Below are 17856 nucleotides of genomic sequence, written 5' to 3' on the forward strand. Positions count from 1 at the left end.
ACACACACCCCTAATACTAAGTCTTGTTAAGTTCAAACACACATCACTACTTTTTTGCAATGCTTTCAACCAAACTTGTCATAAGGTATTTTGTTAAATTTTGTTGGGTGAATAAAAAAGTCTCAGGAAATTTATGGAGGAGAACATTGTTTTGAATTATGTTTTTTTTATTTGGATCAAGAACTGCTAACAGTTTCAGCCTCACAGAAAACATGGAGCATTTGAGAGTCCCTGAAATTTTCTGGTACGTATTCTAGGTTGGTAGAGAATGTGTAAGAATTAATGAGTGCATCATGTTGAAAACACAGCATTGCTCTTAATTCTATGATCACAGCTGGTGCCTTTACAATGCTCTTGTCTCTGTTCCAGCTGTTTTCATCAGTTACATGGAAGGAAGAAATCAAACTCATGTTACAGAATTTATCCTCCTGGGACTCTCAGACCAGGGGGAACAGCAGTCTCTGCTCTTTTGGCCGTTCCTGTCCATGTACCTGGTCACTTTCACTGGGAACCTGCTCATGGTTCTGGCCATTATCACGGACTCCCGCCTCCACACGCCCATGTACTTCTTCCTCTCCAACCTGTCCTTTTCAGACATCTGTTTCACCTCCACCACCATCCCAAAGATGCTGCTGAACATCCAGACGCAGAGCAGAGTGATCTCCTACGAAGGGTGCCTCAGCCAGATGTACTTTTTCATGCTTTTTGGAGGATTAGACCACTTCCTCTTGACAGTGATGGCCTATGACCGGTTCGTGGCCATCTGTCACCCATTGCACTACATGGTCATCATGAACCCCAAGTTCTGTGGCATCCTGCTCCTGGGATCCTGGATACTGAGTGTTCTTGACTCTCTATTACATGACTTACTGATTTTGCGACTCTCTTTTTGCACAAAGCTGGAAATCCTTCACTTTTTCTGTGAACTTAAGCAGGTGATCCAACTTGCTTGCTCTGATAGGTTCCTCAATGACCTGGCAGTGTATTTGGTAAGTGGACTTCTGGGTGTTGTTCCACTCACTGGCATCCTGTTCTCTTACTCTAGAATTGTCACTTCCATTTTGAGAATTTCATCAGTGAGGGGCAAGTATAAAGCATTTTCCACGTGTGGGTCTCACCTCTCAGTGGTCTCTTTGTTCTATGCTACAGGCCTTGGGGTGTATCTGAGTTCTGCTGCTGCACAAAACTCCAGGGCAAGTGCCATAGCCTCAGTCATGTACACGGTGGTGACACCCATGCTGAACCCCTTCATCTATGGCCTGAGGAACAGAGACATCAAGCAAGCCCTGGGAAAACTCTTTAGCAGAGGGGCGTTCTCTGCATATAGGATTCTTTGTTTTAAGATAAAGCTATGAATAACAGGGCTTAAAACCCTAGAAGACCTAGATCATGTTATTTAACTCAATTCAGAGACTGACAATCTGCAGTTTATCTTTCTACAGTATTCAGTTGCTAAAAGTTTTTCATACACTATAAGCAACATTTCTTCTGAAATTTTTAAAAGTTTATTTATTTATTTTGAGAGAGAGGGAGCAAGAGCGTGTGGGAGGAGCAGATACAGATTGAAGATATATCCTATACTGTGTCCATATTGTCAGCGCAGAACCTGAAGTGGGGCTCAATCTCAGAAAGCATGAGATCTTGAGGTAAAGCGAAATCAAGCGTTGGACGCTCAACTGACTGAGCCACCCAGGCACCTGTCTTCTGCATTTTAAAAAGTTTTTACACCTCCCATTAAATTCCATTGCATGGGTTTAAAAATATTTTTTATTGTTTATTCATATTCTGTGTGGATGTGTGTGTGTGTTTGTGAGAGTGAGAGAGACAGAGAGAGAGAGAGAGAGAGAGAGAGTAGTGGGGGAGGGGCAGAGAGAGAGGGAGGCACAGAATCAGAAGCAGGCTCCAGGCTCTGAGCTGTCAGCACAGAGCAAGACGCAGGATTTTAAACCATGAATTGTGAGATCATGAGCTGAGCCAAAGTCAGACGCTCAACCAACTGCGCTACCACGTGCCCCCATTGCATGGATATTTAAGAACATAGACATAATACAGCAAATTGAATACTTATAATGTGATAGGAAAAGCAGTGGAGCAAATGTGAAATGCTTCTTCTTTGGGTTGAAAGCAGGTATTTGTTAGCGTCTCTGCTTTTGGAAGAAAATCTTTGAACATATCAGAGGTTGTATACAAGTTTCCAGGGTTTTATGTCAATCTAGCTTGGAAGGCAATCACATCTACAAGAACAGAGGCACCTGGAACCCTGTGTGATTAGTTTACAATAATCCACCTTCAGGACGCAATCATTAGTTTTCCTTCACACAGTCCAAAACATAAATGAAGTGTGAAGGTAATAGAATTGCAACTCCTGATTTTTCCGGCCTTGATGGTGTCATTCTTGGTGGTTTCCAGGGATGCATTATTATTTTTCCTTTAATGTTTTGGTAGGCAGCAACGCTGTCCTGTGATTTCCCTCAGCACCTCCTACCCTAATAGACTCTTCACAGATCTCACACACAATATGGCTACTCTGCCTATTGCCACCGCCATCTTTTCTAATGCTACATCCCAGAAATTAGGCAGTGTGAGCAGGATACACTCATGGACCTAACCTGTGTTGTGTGAGACAGAGTAAGATGAATGTCTCCTTATCACCTGACCCCGGAAGCCACCACTTGGATTGTCAGCCATAACGGTAATCTCCTATTACCTGGTTCACAGTTTTCCAGCGAAACGTCCACAGGTCCCTCCAAACACTAGTATGCAGATAAATGTTCATGGAACTGTCTCTCAGAAGCAAAGACGAAAAGAACAGGGAAAGCAAGAAGAAAGGAAAATGAGAAGAAAGGATTAAGAAGAGAGCTTACTCTTCTTAACATTTGCCAGTTTCTATGGGATAATTGCTCTCATTTTGCCCAATATCAAGGTGTCAATTTTAGTTGACACCACAGTCCTCATGAACCATTATGAGCTAGCCAGTGCCATCATCTCAGAGCCTTTGGGTTGGGTTTGGAGGAAATGTAAAGCATTTGTTGCCATTTTACAGCCCTCCATCAGGTGTAAATGTTTCCATCAATCGAAGATCTGGGCAGTGAACATACTCAGGACTGATAGTCCGGTAGAGATTATGACCCTTCATTGTGGTGACTCAGGTCAATCTTTTCTTCATGATCATTGGAGATGGTGTTTTTGTTTTTTTTTTTCTTGGTTTTGGTTAGCTTATATTTTTAGTTACACAAATCGGATGTGCCCTTAGTAAGCTGCCCATTATATTTTTGCGTGGAAAAACTAAACTCTGCTAGTGCAGAACCTGATAGGGGGTTCAAACTCACAAATTGTTAGATCATGACCTGAGCCAAAATCAAGAGTTGAATGCCTACAGACTGAGCCACCCAGGCACCCCTAAAATTCTTTTAAAGTATGTCTCTCTTTTTTTCATCTTTTTTTTTTGGTCAGGGTGAAATATACATAACATTTTTATTTTAAACATTTTGAAATATACTTATGGGGCCTTAAGTACTTTCCCACAGTTGAGCAACCTCTATCCACCTCCAGAACTGTCTCATATTCTCAAAATGAACCTCTGTCTACTTGAAATATTAAGTTTGTATGGCCCCTTTGCCCAGCCCCTGTCTCCCACCACCCTACCCTCTGTCTCTAAAACTGTTCACTCTAGGTATCTCATATATGTATAATTGTATAATATTGGTCCTTTTGTGCTGGATTTCTTTCAGTTAGCATAATGTTTGTGAGGTTCATCCAAGTTGTAGCCTGTGCCAGAATTCCACCCATTGTAAAGGCTGAATGATGTTCCACTCTATGTGTTCACCACACTTTGTTCATCCGTGAGTTTGTTGATAGATATTCAGGCTGTCTCCACATTTTGGTGACTGTGAACAAAGGTGATCATTCTATGTTTACACTTTGAGGAACTGGCACAATCTTTTCTATGGTAGCTGTGCCACGTTTCATTGGCATCAGCAAGTGCCACCAGGTTGCAATTTCTCCTTATCCTCACCAACAGTTATTTTTTGTTTTGGGTTTTAACAATAGACATTCTAGTACGCATTATACCGTACTATACATTCTAGTATGCATTCTAGTAGGCATTCTAGTACCCATTATACTATACTATAATCACATTGTAGGTTTGATTTGCATTCCCTAATGATTAGTCATGTTGTGCGTCTAAGTAGCCATGCCTCGATCTTCTTTGGAGAAGTGTCTATTTGAGTCCATAGTCCATGTTCTTTTTCTTTCACCATTACTTTTGTTTTTAAATTTATTTAAAAAGTTTAATTCCAGTACAGTTAACATACAGTGTAATACTAGTTTCAGGTGTACAATATAGTGATTCAGCATTTCCGTACAACACCTGGTGCTCATCATGACAAGGACACTCCTTAATCCCCATCACCTATTTCACCCATCCCCCACGCGTCACCCTCTGGTAACTATCAGTTGGTTCTCTAGTTAAGAGTCTGTTTCTTGGTTTGCCTTTTTTCCCTTTGCTCGTTTGTATTGTTTCTTAAATTCCACATGTGCATGAACTCCTATGGTATTTGTCTTTCTCTGAATTGCTGATTTCGTTTAGTAATAGTCTCTGGGTCCGTGGACCTGATGCCAAAGGCAAGATGTCATTTTTGTTTTCACTGGCTGAAAAATATTCCATCGTGTGTCTACATGTACCGTATCTTCTTTATTCATTCACGTATTGGTTGACACTTGGGCTGCTGCCACCATTTGGTTATCGTAAATGATACTACTATAAATATAGAGGTGCAAGTGTCCCTTTGAATTTTTTTTTTGGTATGTTTTGGGTAATGACCCAGTAGTGCAATTACTGGATTGTGGGGAAGCTTTATTGATGCCTTGAAGGAACCTCTATACTCTTTTCCAGAGTAGCAGCTCCAGTTTTGATTCCCACCAACAATACCAGAGGGTTCCCTTTTTTTCCCAAACCATTACTCACACTGGTTGTTTCTATTTTTAAAAAATTTTTAACGTTTTTTTATTATGGAAGCATTGAATCCCTGTATAGTACACCAGAAACTAATATTACAGTGTATGTTAAGTAACTGGAATTTAAATAAAGGATTTCATTAAAATTTTTTTTAATGTTTATTTCTTTTTGAGAGGAAGAGAGAGAGAGAGAGAGAGAGAGAAGAGAGATGAGCGGGGAAGGGACAGAGAGGAAGACCCAGAATCTGAAGTGGGCTCCAGGCTCCAAGCTGACAGCACATGGCCTGACGTGGGGCTCAAACTCACAAACCATGAGATCATGGACCTGAGCCGAAGTCAGACACTTAACCGACTGAGCCCCTCAGGCACCCCAAAAGGATTGGCTTTTTAAAATTGAATTGTTTGGGTTTTTTTGCTGTGAAATTTTTGAAAAATTTTACATATTTTGGATATTAATCTGTTACCAGGTATGTGCTTTGTCAATCTTTTTTCCATTTTGTTGGTTGCCTTTTCACTGTGTGCCCTTTCATGCACAAAAATTTTAATTCTGCCAAAATAATTGCTTCTCTAATTGCCTGTGTGTTTGGTGTTCTAAGCAGGAAATCTTTGTCCAATCTAGTGTCATAAAGATGTACCTCTGTATTTTCTTTTAAGTGCCTATAGGTATATTTCTTATGCTTCAGTCTGTGATCCATTTCGAGTCATGTTGGTAGATGGTGGACAGAAGGGTTAGCTTCATCTTTTTGCATGGGGATACCCAGGTTTTCCATCACCATGACTTGAAAAGTCTGTCTATTTACTACTGAACTGTCCTGGCACTCTTGGCAAAAATCATTCAATCATCATATGTGAGTTTATTTCAGGGGCCCCTCGTTTTCCATTGAGTTATATTTCTGTTTTTGTCGCTGTTGTTGAAAACAGACAAGTTTGAAATTATAATGTGGTAAATCTGAAAACCATATTTTCTCCCTTCCCTGGGCATTATTATATTGAGGTGTAATTTACAAGTGTTGTATTAATGTACAATGTACAATGTACAATTGTACGTGTACAATGTAATGCTTAACAATTTTATACACTGTTCAGTGCTCATGGACATCAGCGTATTCTTAATACCTTCATCTATCTCACCCATCCCCACCCACATTCCCTCTTGCAACCACCTGTTTGTTTTCTGTGTTAAAGAGTCTGTGTTTATGTCTGTCTTTTCTTGTTTGGTCCTTTCTTTTAATTCTTATAGTCCACATATGAGTGACATCAAATGGTATTTGTCTTTCTCTGGCTGGCTCATTTCACTCGGCACTCTGTCCTCTAGGTCCATCCAATTGCATTCTTACATAATATTTATTATTCTTTTCACCTTTTAAAAGTGTCCATTCCTTCCCTATTTTTCCATCTACATTTTTTTTGACTATTGTCATATCAAGAGTCTGTGTCTAACCTGATTGTATGGTGAGTTTTCCACAGGGAGAACTTGATCCTCGACATCTCATGAAATCTGCACTGAAACTCCACTATTTTCATAAGTATGTGTCAAACCTGTAGCAAAAGTACAAGCATCTCTGCTCTCTGCAGGCTAACTGCTCAGGGTCATGTTTGAATTGTCATACTTGCCCCCTGATTATTGGCCAGCAAGTATGAAGTATTTCCCACATTGGCTGCCCAGATACTTCCTCTTGGAGTGCCTTATCCCTTTCTCCCTCATCAAGAGTTGGGACAAAGAGAAGCTTGTTTGTGCGGCCTTCACTCAACTCTTCTGGAAAAGTTGACTAGGGTTGTATTCTTTTCTCATGTGTCAGTGCCCTTTCAGCGTAGTTCATTCATGTATGTTTTATTTTATTTTCAAATTTATATTTTAGGTGGTTAACATAGAGTGCAATACTGGTTTCAGGAGGAGAATTCAGTAATTCATCACTTCCATACAGCACTGGGTGCTCATCAAAAGTGCTCTCCTTAACTCAACACTCAGCTAGCCCATCTCCCTCCCACCTTCCTCCATCTGACTATTGTTGTCTCTTGTGGTCTCTTTCCCTTTCTCCTCTTTCCCCCTTCACACACGTTCATTGTTTGTTAATTCAATTACAATATGAGCGAAATCATATGGTAGTTGTCTTTCTCGGATTCTTATCTCTGTTCGCATAATACATTCTACCTCCATCCACGTCACTGCAAATGGCAAATTTGCATTTATTTTTATGTTTCTTGTCCTGTTGAGACTGTGAGCTCCTCAATAGAAGGGACCCTTCTTACACTTGTCTTCCTCCTACCACTGCTTAGTGCCTACTGCCCCACAGCTGCTAATGCGCGGTTTAGAGGATGCCCAAAAGCAAATGGTCAAGTGATGTTAAAAAGATATTGCCCACATTGAAGGAGAATGAGAAACAGGAAGAAAAGAGAAGCACTGCGGGGCCTGGGGGTTCCATGATTGTGAGCTAACAGAAGGGGTACAGATGGGAGAAAGAAGAGATTTAGGATACACAGAATTCTTCAAAACCAAAATTGGATAGTTACTACAGTGGCTATGGCTTATTAATGAGAACCTCTAAAGACAGGGAACCTCCTTCTGGGATAAGAGAGTTAAAATGGGATAAGAGACAATCTGGGAATGCCAAGTCTGTGTCCCCATACCAACAATGGGATAAGTTTGCATTCTTCTTTTCTCTCCTAGCGCTAGAGACCCAAGTCTTATAAAGGGAAGAGAGACAAAAGAATATCTCATTAATGAGACTCATGGGAATTCATTCCCTACAGCTACAGAAATTAAAATGCCTTTGCTGCACCCATGAAGTCGACTCTTGTAACCTCAGGTGATATGAACACATAGCTGTGTCCTCCAGAACCTTCATGAGTGGGGCCATGTCTTTTCCCTTCCTAAGGATATAACTCCCAACCACATCACTCATCCATGGGAGAGACTGGGTCATTGATCTCCTGCTGTTCTGTGCTAACATCTGGGTGAGCCATGGCCTCTTCAGAAGTCCTGGGGAAATGAGTTATGATGGGAGGGTCCCCTTGTATTGGTAGTTATTTTGGGGGCCTCAACAGGGACAATAAATTAAGGAGAGTTTAGTAATATCAAGCCCTGCCCATGAGGCTTTGATTCTGGAGGGCAACTCTGGATACACTAAACCATTTCTCCCTGATCCGTCTCCTCCAAGGTTAGTGTTTTATCAATGGGCCTTCATCTCTCAACAGTCTTTCCTCTGTTTTTATTGCTGCTTCTTCCATTGTTGGGAGTGACTGTTTATTGTTATTGAAACAGTGGTTAATAGCAGTCATTCAAGAAACATTTTTTCAGAAACTTATGTATGGTAGACAGTACCATGTATTCTGGGACTAAATAAATGACTACGACAGTATTTCTTTTCTCAAGGTACTCACTGTAGAAACAGAATGAGAGATGTAAAAATAAATTAATGTTATAATGTGAAATTGCATTGAAATCTGGGGAAGCAGATCCCCCAAAGTTGACTGTTTATTTTATTCTTAATTGTTTTCAAAAAGAGGACTCTTTCATGGGAGTCAGTGAACACTTCATAGACAAGCTTATAGGTACTTAGCCTTGACGTTAGTGTTGGGGTCCTTCCAAGGGATAAGGGAGGTGAGAAGTCCAGGGAGAAACAGCAGAGGGGGAAAATTAGAGATGAAGTAAAGCGGAAGTTGTGCTGCTGTTATTAGAAATACTCCTTATTGTCTCATCAACAATCAGGAGCAGGGTCTACAATCTGCAAAATGAACCCGTACATGGCTGGGTAGGCATCAGTCAGATGACCAAAGAAATGTATGTTTTGGCTGGAGGGTTGAAATTTAACTCTGAAATTAGTAAAGAGTATGTGCAGGCTTTATGTCAGGGGATTAACTATGAACAGGTACTCTCCATGTAAAAATGACCCAGTACTGTGAGGAAAAAAATATTGCTGCATTCAGGGTGTGAGAAGCATATTTAGGGATACAAATGGCACCACAAGTATGGGAGGGGAGGGAAGACGGGTCTCTGAGGGGGTGGCAATCGTGGATACAAAACCTCAGATGGATTTTTTTATTCATTCTTAAATGTTTACTAGAAACAATGCCAGATATCTATAGTCATCAAGTTATTGAAATGTTTCCCAAACTATTTCTGTGGTATCATTATTTTATTTTATTGATGGAAAGCAACAGCAGTGATACTGCTTATACACAGCAAATAATGGAGCCTGGAGCTCTTCACGCTCAGAGCTCAGTGCTTCCAAAGCTTTGCATTTCATTAATATCTCTCATTTTCCATCCCCTTTAATATTTGAACAGTTGTACATTTACAGAAACAATTTGCTGTGATAGATCAGGGAGTTATCATAAGCTCCCTCCCCAGTTTCTGCTGTTTTGATCACAGCCTATCTCTTCCACATGTTAGTTTCAATTCTCTTATCTCCTGAGCCTCCACACATAGTGACTGCGTCTCAGGCTTGCTTTATGATTGAAGCGATTGATAGTTCTGAGGACTACTGGTCAGGTGTTCTGTAAAATAATCTCCTTTTGGACACACCTTATTATTCTCTTTTTCCTGACTATACTGGGACTGTGGAAGTTGGACCGGAAGACCAGAGAGGGAAACTGCCATGTTCATCTCGTGACATCAAGGGTGCACACTGTCAACATGACTATTTCTCATTGGGGTTGCTATTGATGCCGGCTGTGACAGGCTTTGTCAGATTTCTCTTTGTCCTTTCTTTCCATCCTGTCCTCCTGTAGCGACTTTCTATGCAGCCCCATCTTAAAGTAGGGTGAGTTATCTCACACACCTCCTTAAGAGTAGAATATTTCTGTAAATCATTGGTTTTCTTCTGCACTTGATATTGTGGCTTCCATATTTATTTTTCAAGTATTTACATTATATGCCCTGGGTTATAACTCAATACTACTTTATTTTGGTGCTCTAATTGGTCTTACTTTGCATTGGGGAGCTTCTTCAGTTAGCTGACATGTCCCTATCATTCTTGACTATTGGGGGTAGCAGTCTTACAGGAAAAGATGCTTCAACTTGAGCTTACTGTATTTTCCTCTGAGCCCTACAAGCAGTCATTTCTGCGAGGAGCCCTGTTTTATTTTATCGGATCATGGGATGAGATTCAAGATCTTGGTGTCTGGTGGCTTATTGCTACCAGGGTCTCTATATGTCCTCGATTGACCTGTCAAGGACACAGGAGTGCTTACTACTCTGTGTATATGCAGACATCCATACATGAGTCTATATGTAACCCTCTGTATTTTTATATAAGCTAAAGCAAGTTCATACTGATGGCACCAACTCCAATCACCAAAGGATTATAAGAGCTATGACACCTTGCTTACATGTAAAATATCACATCACATGTGATACCTCATTCCCACCATTTACTCTCCATTTCCTTACATGCTCAACTTCAGTTAACATGTGCAGAAGTATCAGCATCGTTAACAATACCCCACGGGATGCATTTTATCAAGTGTAGAGCAGTGCTTCTGTGCAATTTCTTTTATGTCCGGTTTTACGGTCTTTTCTTTTTCCCCAGATCTTGTTTTTCTGCACTTCTTTTTGCCCTCCTGTTTCACTGAGATTGTCTCATACAATTGTAATAGAGTTAGATTGTTTCTTTTCCACATGATCCACTCCATTCTAGGATTCCATCAGCCACCTGAGTTTTATGTTTGCTTTGATTTACACTCTGCAAAAGTGCTGAATTCGTTTATTACTCCAATGGTTTTTCTTGTTTTTAATGCTATCTTTTTTTTTAAAAATAAGATCACCTTCTTTGGGAAGAGAAATCATATTACATCTTCCATTCTAATTTTGATGCCTTTTGTTTCCTTTTACTTTTCTTTCTTTTTTTGCTTAGTTGCTCTGTCTGGAACGTGCAATGCCATGTTGCATAAAAGGTATGAAACAGACATGCTTCTCTTGCCTCATCTTAGCGGTTGCTCTCAGTGTTTCACTGTTGAGAAAGATTTTAGAGGTGGGTTTTCATATATGACCTATTTCGTGTTGTGGAACTATCCTTCTGTTCATAGTTTCCGGACTGTTATTACTATCAAGGTATGCACCATTTTGTCACGTTTTATTACCATATGTTGAGATAATCATATGCCTTTATCCTTCTTTTTGTTAACCTGTCGTATTACACCAAGGGAAATTTATTAGTTAAACCATCCTTGCCTTCCAGGAATAAATCCCACTTGGTCAGGATGCATAATCTTTTTCTACATCCTGATCAAAGGCTGCTATGCTTGAATTAGTACTATTTAGTTGAAGATTTTCACATAATATTCTTTGGGAATATCATTTTGTACTTTCTTTTCTTGCAATGTCTCTTCTTGGCTTTGGTACAGTGCAATGGTGGCCTGAACGATTAAAGTAGGAAGTATTTTCCATTTGAATTTTTTGGAAGCAGTTGAGAAAGATTAATGGTAATTCTTCTAATTCTGGGTGGTTCTCGTGATTCGTAGCCGTGACTACTCTACTGGAATGCCTACAACAAAATGCAATTCTCATCAGAGAAAGAAACTCTTTGACTAATGGCGTAGCCCATCCCATGATTTCTAAAAAGTTGTGCTTCAGCTGCAAGAGTACACGGTACCACAATAATGAAGAACTCTCTCTCTGTTGCTTTCCCTACCCACGTGTGTGTGTGTGTGTGTGTGTGTGTGTGTAGAACAAAGAGAATTTATCAGTGAAGTACACACATATTAAGCATTTGTAGCAAGCTGAAGCTGTCTTATGAGGTAAAAACTACAGAAATTACACCAACTGGAGACCTAGAGTAAAGGTAGAGAGAAAGACAGAGAATTATGGAGGAATGAATTATGTTCCATTAGTATACATTACAAAAATGTACCGTGTTGTAGACAGACATTATAATAACATATAAAATAAAAACGACACTGAACTGTAGTGTCCACTGCCTTAGAATGTTTCTAAAGATGCAGGAAGCTTTGAGCTCTTCTCTCTTGTTTGCATCCAACACGTACTCCCATTGTGTTACCTGCTCTGCTCACAACTTTTTCTTTGATGTTGCCTGATGGTTTTGGGTGAGCTCTTGACTGAAGGCCTTTGCATGTGATTTCTCTGGCTTAACTGGCTTTCTCAAAGTAATTGGGAAGGTTCATATATCCCTTAGTTTTCTAGGTCAGAAGCCCCTGATCGACTTGACATATTGGCAAGTTTCCCTTCTACTTAGACTAATTTTTCCTGAATTATTTTACTTATTAGTTGTAACCACCACTTAAAACATCATTTATTCATTTATTAATATTCTATTCCTCCCTCTTCACACACATAAACATCTAAGACTCAGTGTTGTTAAGGGCAAACACCCATCACTACTTTTTGTAATGCTTTCAACATTACTTGTTACAAGATATTTTTGTTAAATTTTGTTGGGCGAAAAAAAAAAGATCTCAGGAAATTTATGGAGAACATTGCTCTGAAATTGTTTTGATTCAGAACAAGAATTGTGAACAGTTTCAGACTCATGGAAAACATGGAGCATTTGAGAGTCCCTGAAATTTTCTGGTACATATTCTAGATTGGTAGGGAATGTGTAAGAATTAATGAGTGAAGTGTGTTGAAAACAAAGCATTTCTTTCAATGCTATGATCACTGCTGGTGTCTTTACAATGTTCTTGTCTCTGTTCCAGCTGTTTTCATCAGTTACATGGAAGAAAGAAATCAAACCTGTGTCACACAATTTATTCTCCTGGGACTCTCAGATGAGGGGGGGCTGCAGTCACTTCTCTTTTGGGTGTTCCTGTCCATGTACCTGGTCACCTTCACTGGGAACCTGCTCATGATCCTGGCCATTATCACGGACCCCCACCTCCACACGCCCATGTACTTCTTCCTCTCCAACCTGTCCTTTTCAGACATCTGTTTCACCTCCACCACCGTCCCAAAGATGCTGCTGAACATCCAGACGCAGAGCAAAGTGATCACCTACGAAGGCTGCCTCAGCCAGATGTACTTTTTCATGCTTTTTGGAGTATTAGATAACATACTCTTGACAGTGATGGCCTATGACCGGTTTGTGGCCATCTGTCAGCCACTGCACTACATGGTCATCATGAACCCCAAGTTCTGTGGCATCCTGCTCCTGGTATGCTGGTTATTGGGTTTTTTTACTCTCTATTACTTGACTTACTGATTTTGCGACTCTCTTTTTGCACAGATCTGGAAATCCTTCACTTTTTCTGTGAACTTAAGCAGGTGATCCAACTTGCTTACTCTGATAGGTTCCTCAATGACCTGGCAGTGTATTTGGTAAGTGGACTTCTGGGTGTTGTTCCACTCACTGGTATCCTGTTCTCTTACTCTAGAATTGTCACTTCCATTTTGAGAATTTCATCAGTGAGGGGCAAGTATAAAGCATTTTCCACGTGTGGGTCTCACCTCTCAGTGGTCTCTTTGTTCTATGGCACATGCCTTGGGGTGTATCTGAGTTCTGCTGCTGCACAAAACTCCAGGGCAAGTGCCATAGCCTCAGTCATGTACACGGTGGTGACGCCCATGTTGAACCCCTTCATCTATGGTCTGAGGAACAGAGACATCAAGCAAGCCCTGAGAAATCTCTTTAGCCGAGAGACATTGTCTGCATGTAGGATTCTTTGTTTCAAGATAAAGACTTGAGTAACAGGGCTTAAAACCCTGGAAGACCTAGATCATGATATTTGTATCAGTTCAGAGGCTGACAGTCTGCAGTTTATCTTTCTACAGTATTCGGTTGCTAGAAATTTTTCATACTTTATGCACAAGTATTTCTTCCGTAGCTTTTAAGGCATTTATTCTGAGAGAGAGTAACAGCAAGTGGTGAGGGCAAGAGAGATTGAGGGAATATCACAAGCCATGTCCATGCTATCAGCACAGAGCCTGAAGTGGGGCTCAATGTCAGAAATTTTGAGACCATGACTTGGACCAAAATCAAGAGTGGGGCGCCTATTGGTTCAGTCACCCAGACACCCCTCTTCTGTATTTCTCTAAAACTGTTTAGGCCTCTCATTAAACTTCATCCCATGGATTCTTAATTTTTTTAATGTTTATTCATTTTTTGAGGGATGGGGGAGTAGGGGCAGAGAGAGAGAGGAAGGCACAGAATCAGAAGCAGTCTCCAGGCTCTGAGCTGTCAGCACAGAGCACAATGCAGGCTCAAACCCATGAATTACAAGATCATGACCTGAGGCAAAGTTGGATGGTCAACCAACTGAGCCATCCTAGTGCCCCGATTGTGATATTTAAGAACATATACCTAATATAGCATATTGAGTACTTTTAATGTGATAGGAGGAGCTACTTAAGTCAATGTGAAATGCTTTTGCTATGGGTTTAAAGCAATATCTTTATAGTATATATTTATATATATACAGATATATTAGATTATCTCCTTTTGGAGGAAAACCATTGAACATATCAGAATTGATAGATGAGTTTCCAGGGCTTTATGTCAATCCACCTTGGAAGGAGATCACATCTGCAAGAGCAGAGGGCCCTGGAACCCTCTGTGATTAGTTTGCAATAATGCATCTTTGCTATGCAATCTTCAGTTTCCCCTCACACAGTCCTAAACATAAATGAAGTGTGAAGGTAATAGAAATTGCAACTCCTGATGTTTCAGGCCTTGATGGTGTCATTCTTGGTGATTTTCCCAGGGATGCATTATCATTTTTCTCTTAATATTTTGGTAAGCAGCAACGCTGTCCTGTGATTTCCCTCAGCACCTCCTACCATAATAGGCTCTTCACAGATCTCATACACAATATGGCTACTCTGCCTATTGCCACCGCCATCTTTTCTAATGCTGCATCCCAGAAATTAGGCAGTGTGACCAGGATACACTCAAGGACCTAACCTGTGTTGTGTGAGACAGACTAAGACGAATGTCTCCTTATCACCTGACCCCAGAAGCCCCCACTGGGATTGTCAGCCATAATGGTAATCTCCTATTACCTGATTCACAGTTTTCCAGCTAAATGTCCACAGGTCCCTTCAAACACTAGTATGCAGATAAATGTTCATGGACCTATCTCTCAGAAGCAAAGACAAAAAGAAACGGAAAGCAAGAAGAAAGGTGGAAAATAAGAACAAAAGATTAAGAAGAGAGCTAACTTGTAGCATTTGCCAGTTTCCACGGTATCATTACTCTCATTTTGCCCAATAGCAAGGCGCCAATTTTAGTTTAGACCACAGTCCTCATGAACGATTATAAGCTAGCCTGTGCTATCACCTCAGAGCCTTTGGGTTGGGTTTGGAGGAAAATGTAAAGCAATTGTTGCCATTTTACAGCCTTCCACCAGGTGTAAATGGTTACACCAATTGAGGATCTGGGCCGGTGAACAGTCTCAGGACCGATAGTCAGGTAGAGATTATGACCCTTTATTGTGGTGACTCTGGTCAATCTTTTCCTCATGATCATTGGAGGTGGGTTTTTAATTTTTTGTTTTGTTTTTGTTTTATTTATTTTTCTACTTACACAAATCGATGGGCCCTTAGTAAACTGCTCATCATTTTTGTTTCTTGGAGACACCATGATGAATTTTCCTTTTGCAAAAATCCATGTGGTTCCCCCAATGTTGATGAGAGTGGTTAATTCTTACACACTATGAATAACAAACCTAGAATCATTTTGGACTGCTGACATGGCCTCTGGCAATTCAGGAGGGGCTGAACTCAGGACAAAGGCATTTCAATTTCAGCATGTCCATGGTAAGTCTATCACATGAGGGAGAAGCTCTGTAGAGCTTGTCAAGGAAGACATTATAGCCCTCCCCAAGCTATTTCTCAATGACCTTATGAATTTTATGTCTCTGATTCCTTAGTTTGAGTGTACTTTGTGGTTGAGGTATTGAATCACACAAGATAAACCCATCACCATGCACTTGTCTCCTTGTACTTTGGATTCCTTTCTCTATATTACATTAAGCCTTTATGGAACTGAAATTCTTTTTTTTTTAAGTTCATTTATTTACTTTGAGAGAGAGAAAGAGTAAGCTTGGGAGGTGCAGAGAGAGGGATAGAGAGAAAATCCCAAGCAGGCTTCACTCTGCCAGCACAGAGCCCAGTGTGGGTCTCGAAGTCACAAATTGTTACATCATGACCTGAGCCAAAATCTAGAGTTGGATGCCTAACTGACTGAGCCACCCAGACCCCCATGAAGTTCTTGTCAAATATGTCACTCTTTTTTTCATCCTTGTTTTCTCAGGGGAAAATACATATAAATATTAAACATTAAACGTTAAACATTTTGAAATATACTTCTGTGTCATGAAGTGCTTTCTCACTGTTGAGCAACCACCACTTTTATCAATCTCTAGGACGTCCTCATTGTCTCAAACTGAACTTCTGTCTCCTTGAAATACTAAATTCGTATTGCCCCTCTGCCCAACCCCTGTGTCCCACCATCCTACCTTTCTTTAGGTTTACCTAAAGAGATTACCTTAGGTATCTCATATACATGTAATTGTATAATATTGGTCTGTTTGTGCCGGCTTCTTTCAGGTAGCATAATATTTGTGAGATTTTCCCAAGTTATAGCTTGTGTCAGAATCCCATTCATGTTAAAGGCTGAATGATGTTCTACTGTATGAGTTCATCACACTTTGTTCACCCGTGAGTTTTTGATGGACATTTGGGTTGTCTCCACATTTTGGATACTGTGAATAAAGGTGTTTTGAAAATTGGTGTACAAAAATCTGTTCTGGTCACTGCTGTAAATTCTATTGGGACAGAGGACGCTGGGTGGCTCAGTTGGTTGACCCTTCAGCCCAGGCCATGATCTCATGGTTTTGGGTTTGAGCCTTGGGTCGGGTTCTGTGCTGACAGCTCAGAGCCTGGAGCCTGTTTCAGATTCTGGGTCTTGCTCTCTCCCCTGCTCATGTCTGTCTCTCTAAAAAAAACATTAAAAAATTAAAAATAAATAAAAATAAATTCTTTTGGGACATATAAGTAGGTACATAAGCAGGAGTGAAACTCCAAATGATCATTCTATGTTTACATTTTAAGGAACTGGCACAATCTTTTCTACACTAGCTGTGCCACTTTCATTCTCATCGGCAAGCACCACAGGGCTGCAATTTCCCCTTATCCTCACCAACAATTATTTGTTTAGTTTTAAAAAAATAGCCATTCTAGTATGGTGTGTGGTATCACATTATGGGTTGATTTGCATTTCCCTAATGATTATCGTTTGCCCTCTAAAACCATACCTATATCTTCTTTGGAGAAGTGTCTATTTGAGTCTATTGCTTTCTTTTTCTTTTCACAATTTTTTTTAAATTTATTTAAAAATTCTAATTCCAGTACAGTTAACATACAGTGTAATATTAGTGTCAGGTGTACAATATAGTGATTCGGCACTTCTGTACAACACCCGGTGCTCATCATGACAAGGACAGTCCTTAATCCCCATCACCTATTTCACCCATCCCCCCCCCCACAACACCCTCTGGTAACCATCAGTTTGTTCTCTATAGTTAAGAGTCTGTTTCTCGTTTTCTCTGTCCTTTCTTCCCCTTGCTCATTTGTACTATTTCTTAAATTGCACATATGAACGAAAGCATATGGTATTTGTTTTTCTCCGAATGACTAATTTCATTTAGCATAAGACCCTCCAGCTTATGCTAAGGTTGAAAAGCAAGATTTCAGTTTTTTTTTTATTGGCTGAAAAATATTCCATTGTGTGTGTGTGTGTGTGTGTGTGTGTGTGTACGTACCACATCTTCTTTATTCATTCATCTGTTGGTGGACACGTGAGCTGCTTCCACAATTTGGATATTGTAAATGATGCTGCTGTAAGCATAGAGGTGCAAGTATCCCTTTGAATTTTTTAAAAATATTTTTGGGGTAATGACCCCGTAGTGCAATTACTGGATTGCAGAGAGGCTTTATTTATGCCT

The 17856-nt window shown here is 40.3% G+C and overlaps 2 pseudogenes; both read left to right on the top strand.

Annotated features, from left to right (window-relative positions):
* The first annotated feature begins 386 nt into the window (after positions 1 to 386).
* Positions 387 to 1347, top strand: LOC115505170 (annotated as a pseudogene).
* An 11282-nt stretch (positions 1348 to 12629) lies between these two features.
* LOC115505177 lies at positions 12630 to 13589 on the top strand (annotated as a pseudogene).
* The last annotated feature ends 4267 nt before the right edge of the window (positions 13590 to 17856 follow it).

The sequence above is a fragment of the Lynx canadensis genome, chromosome A2 (assembly GCF_007474595.2).
Source record: "Lynx canadensis isolate LIC74 chromosome A2, mLynCan4.pri.v2, whole genome shotgun sequence".
NCBI lineage: Eukaryota > Metazoa > Chordata > Mammalia > Carnivora > Felidae > Lynx > Lynx canadensis.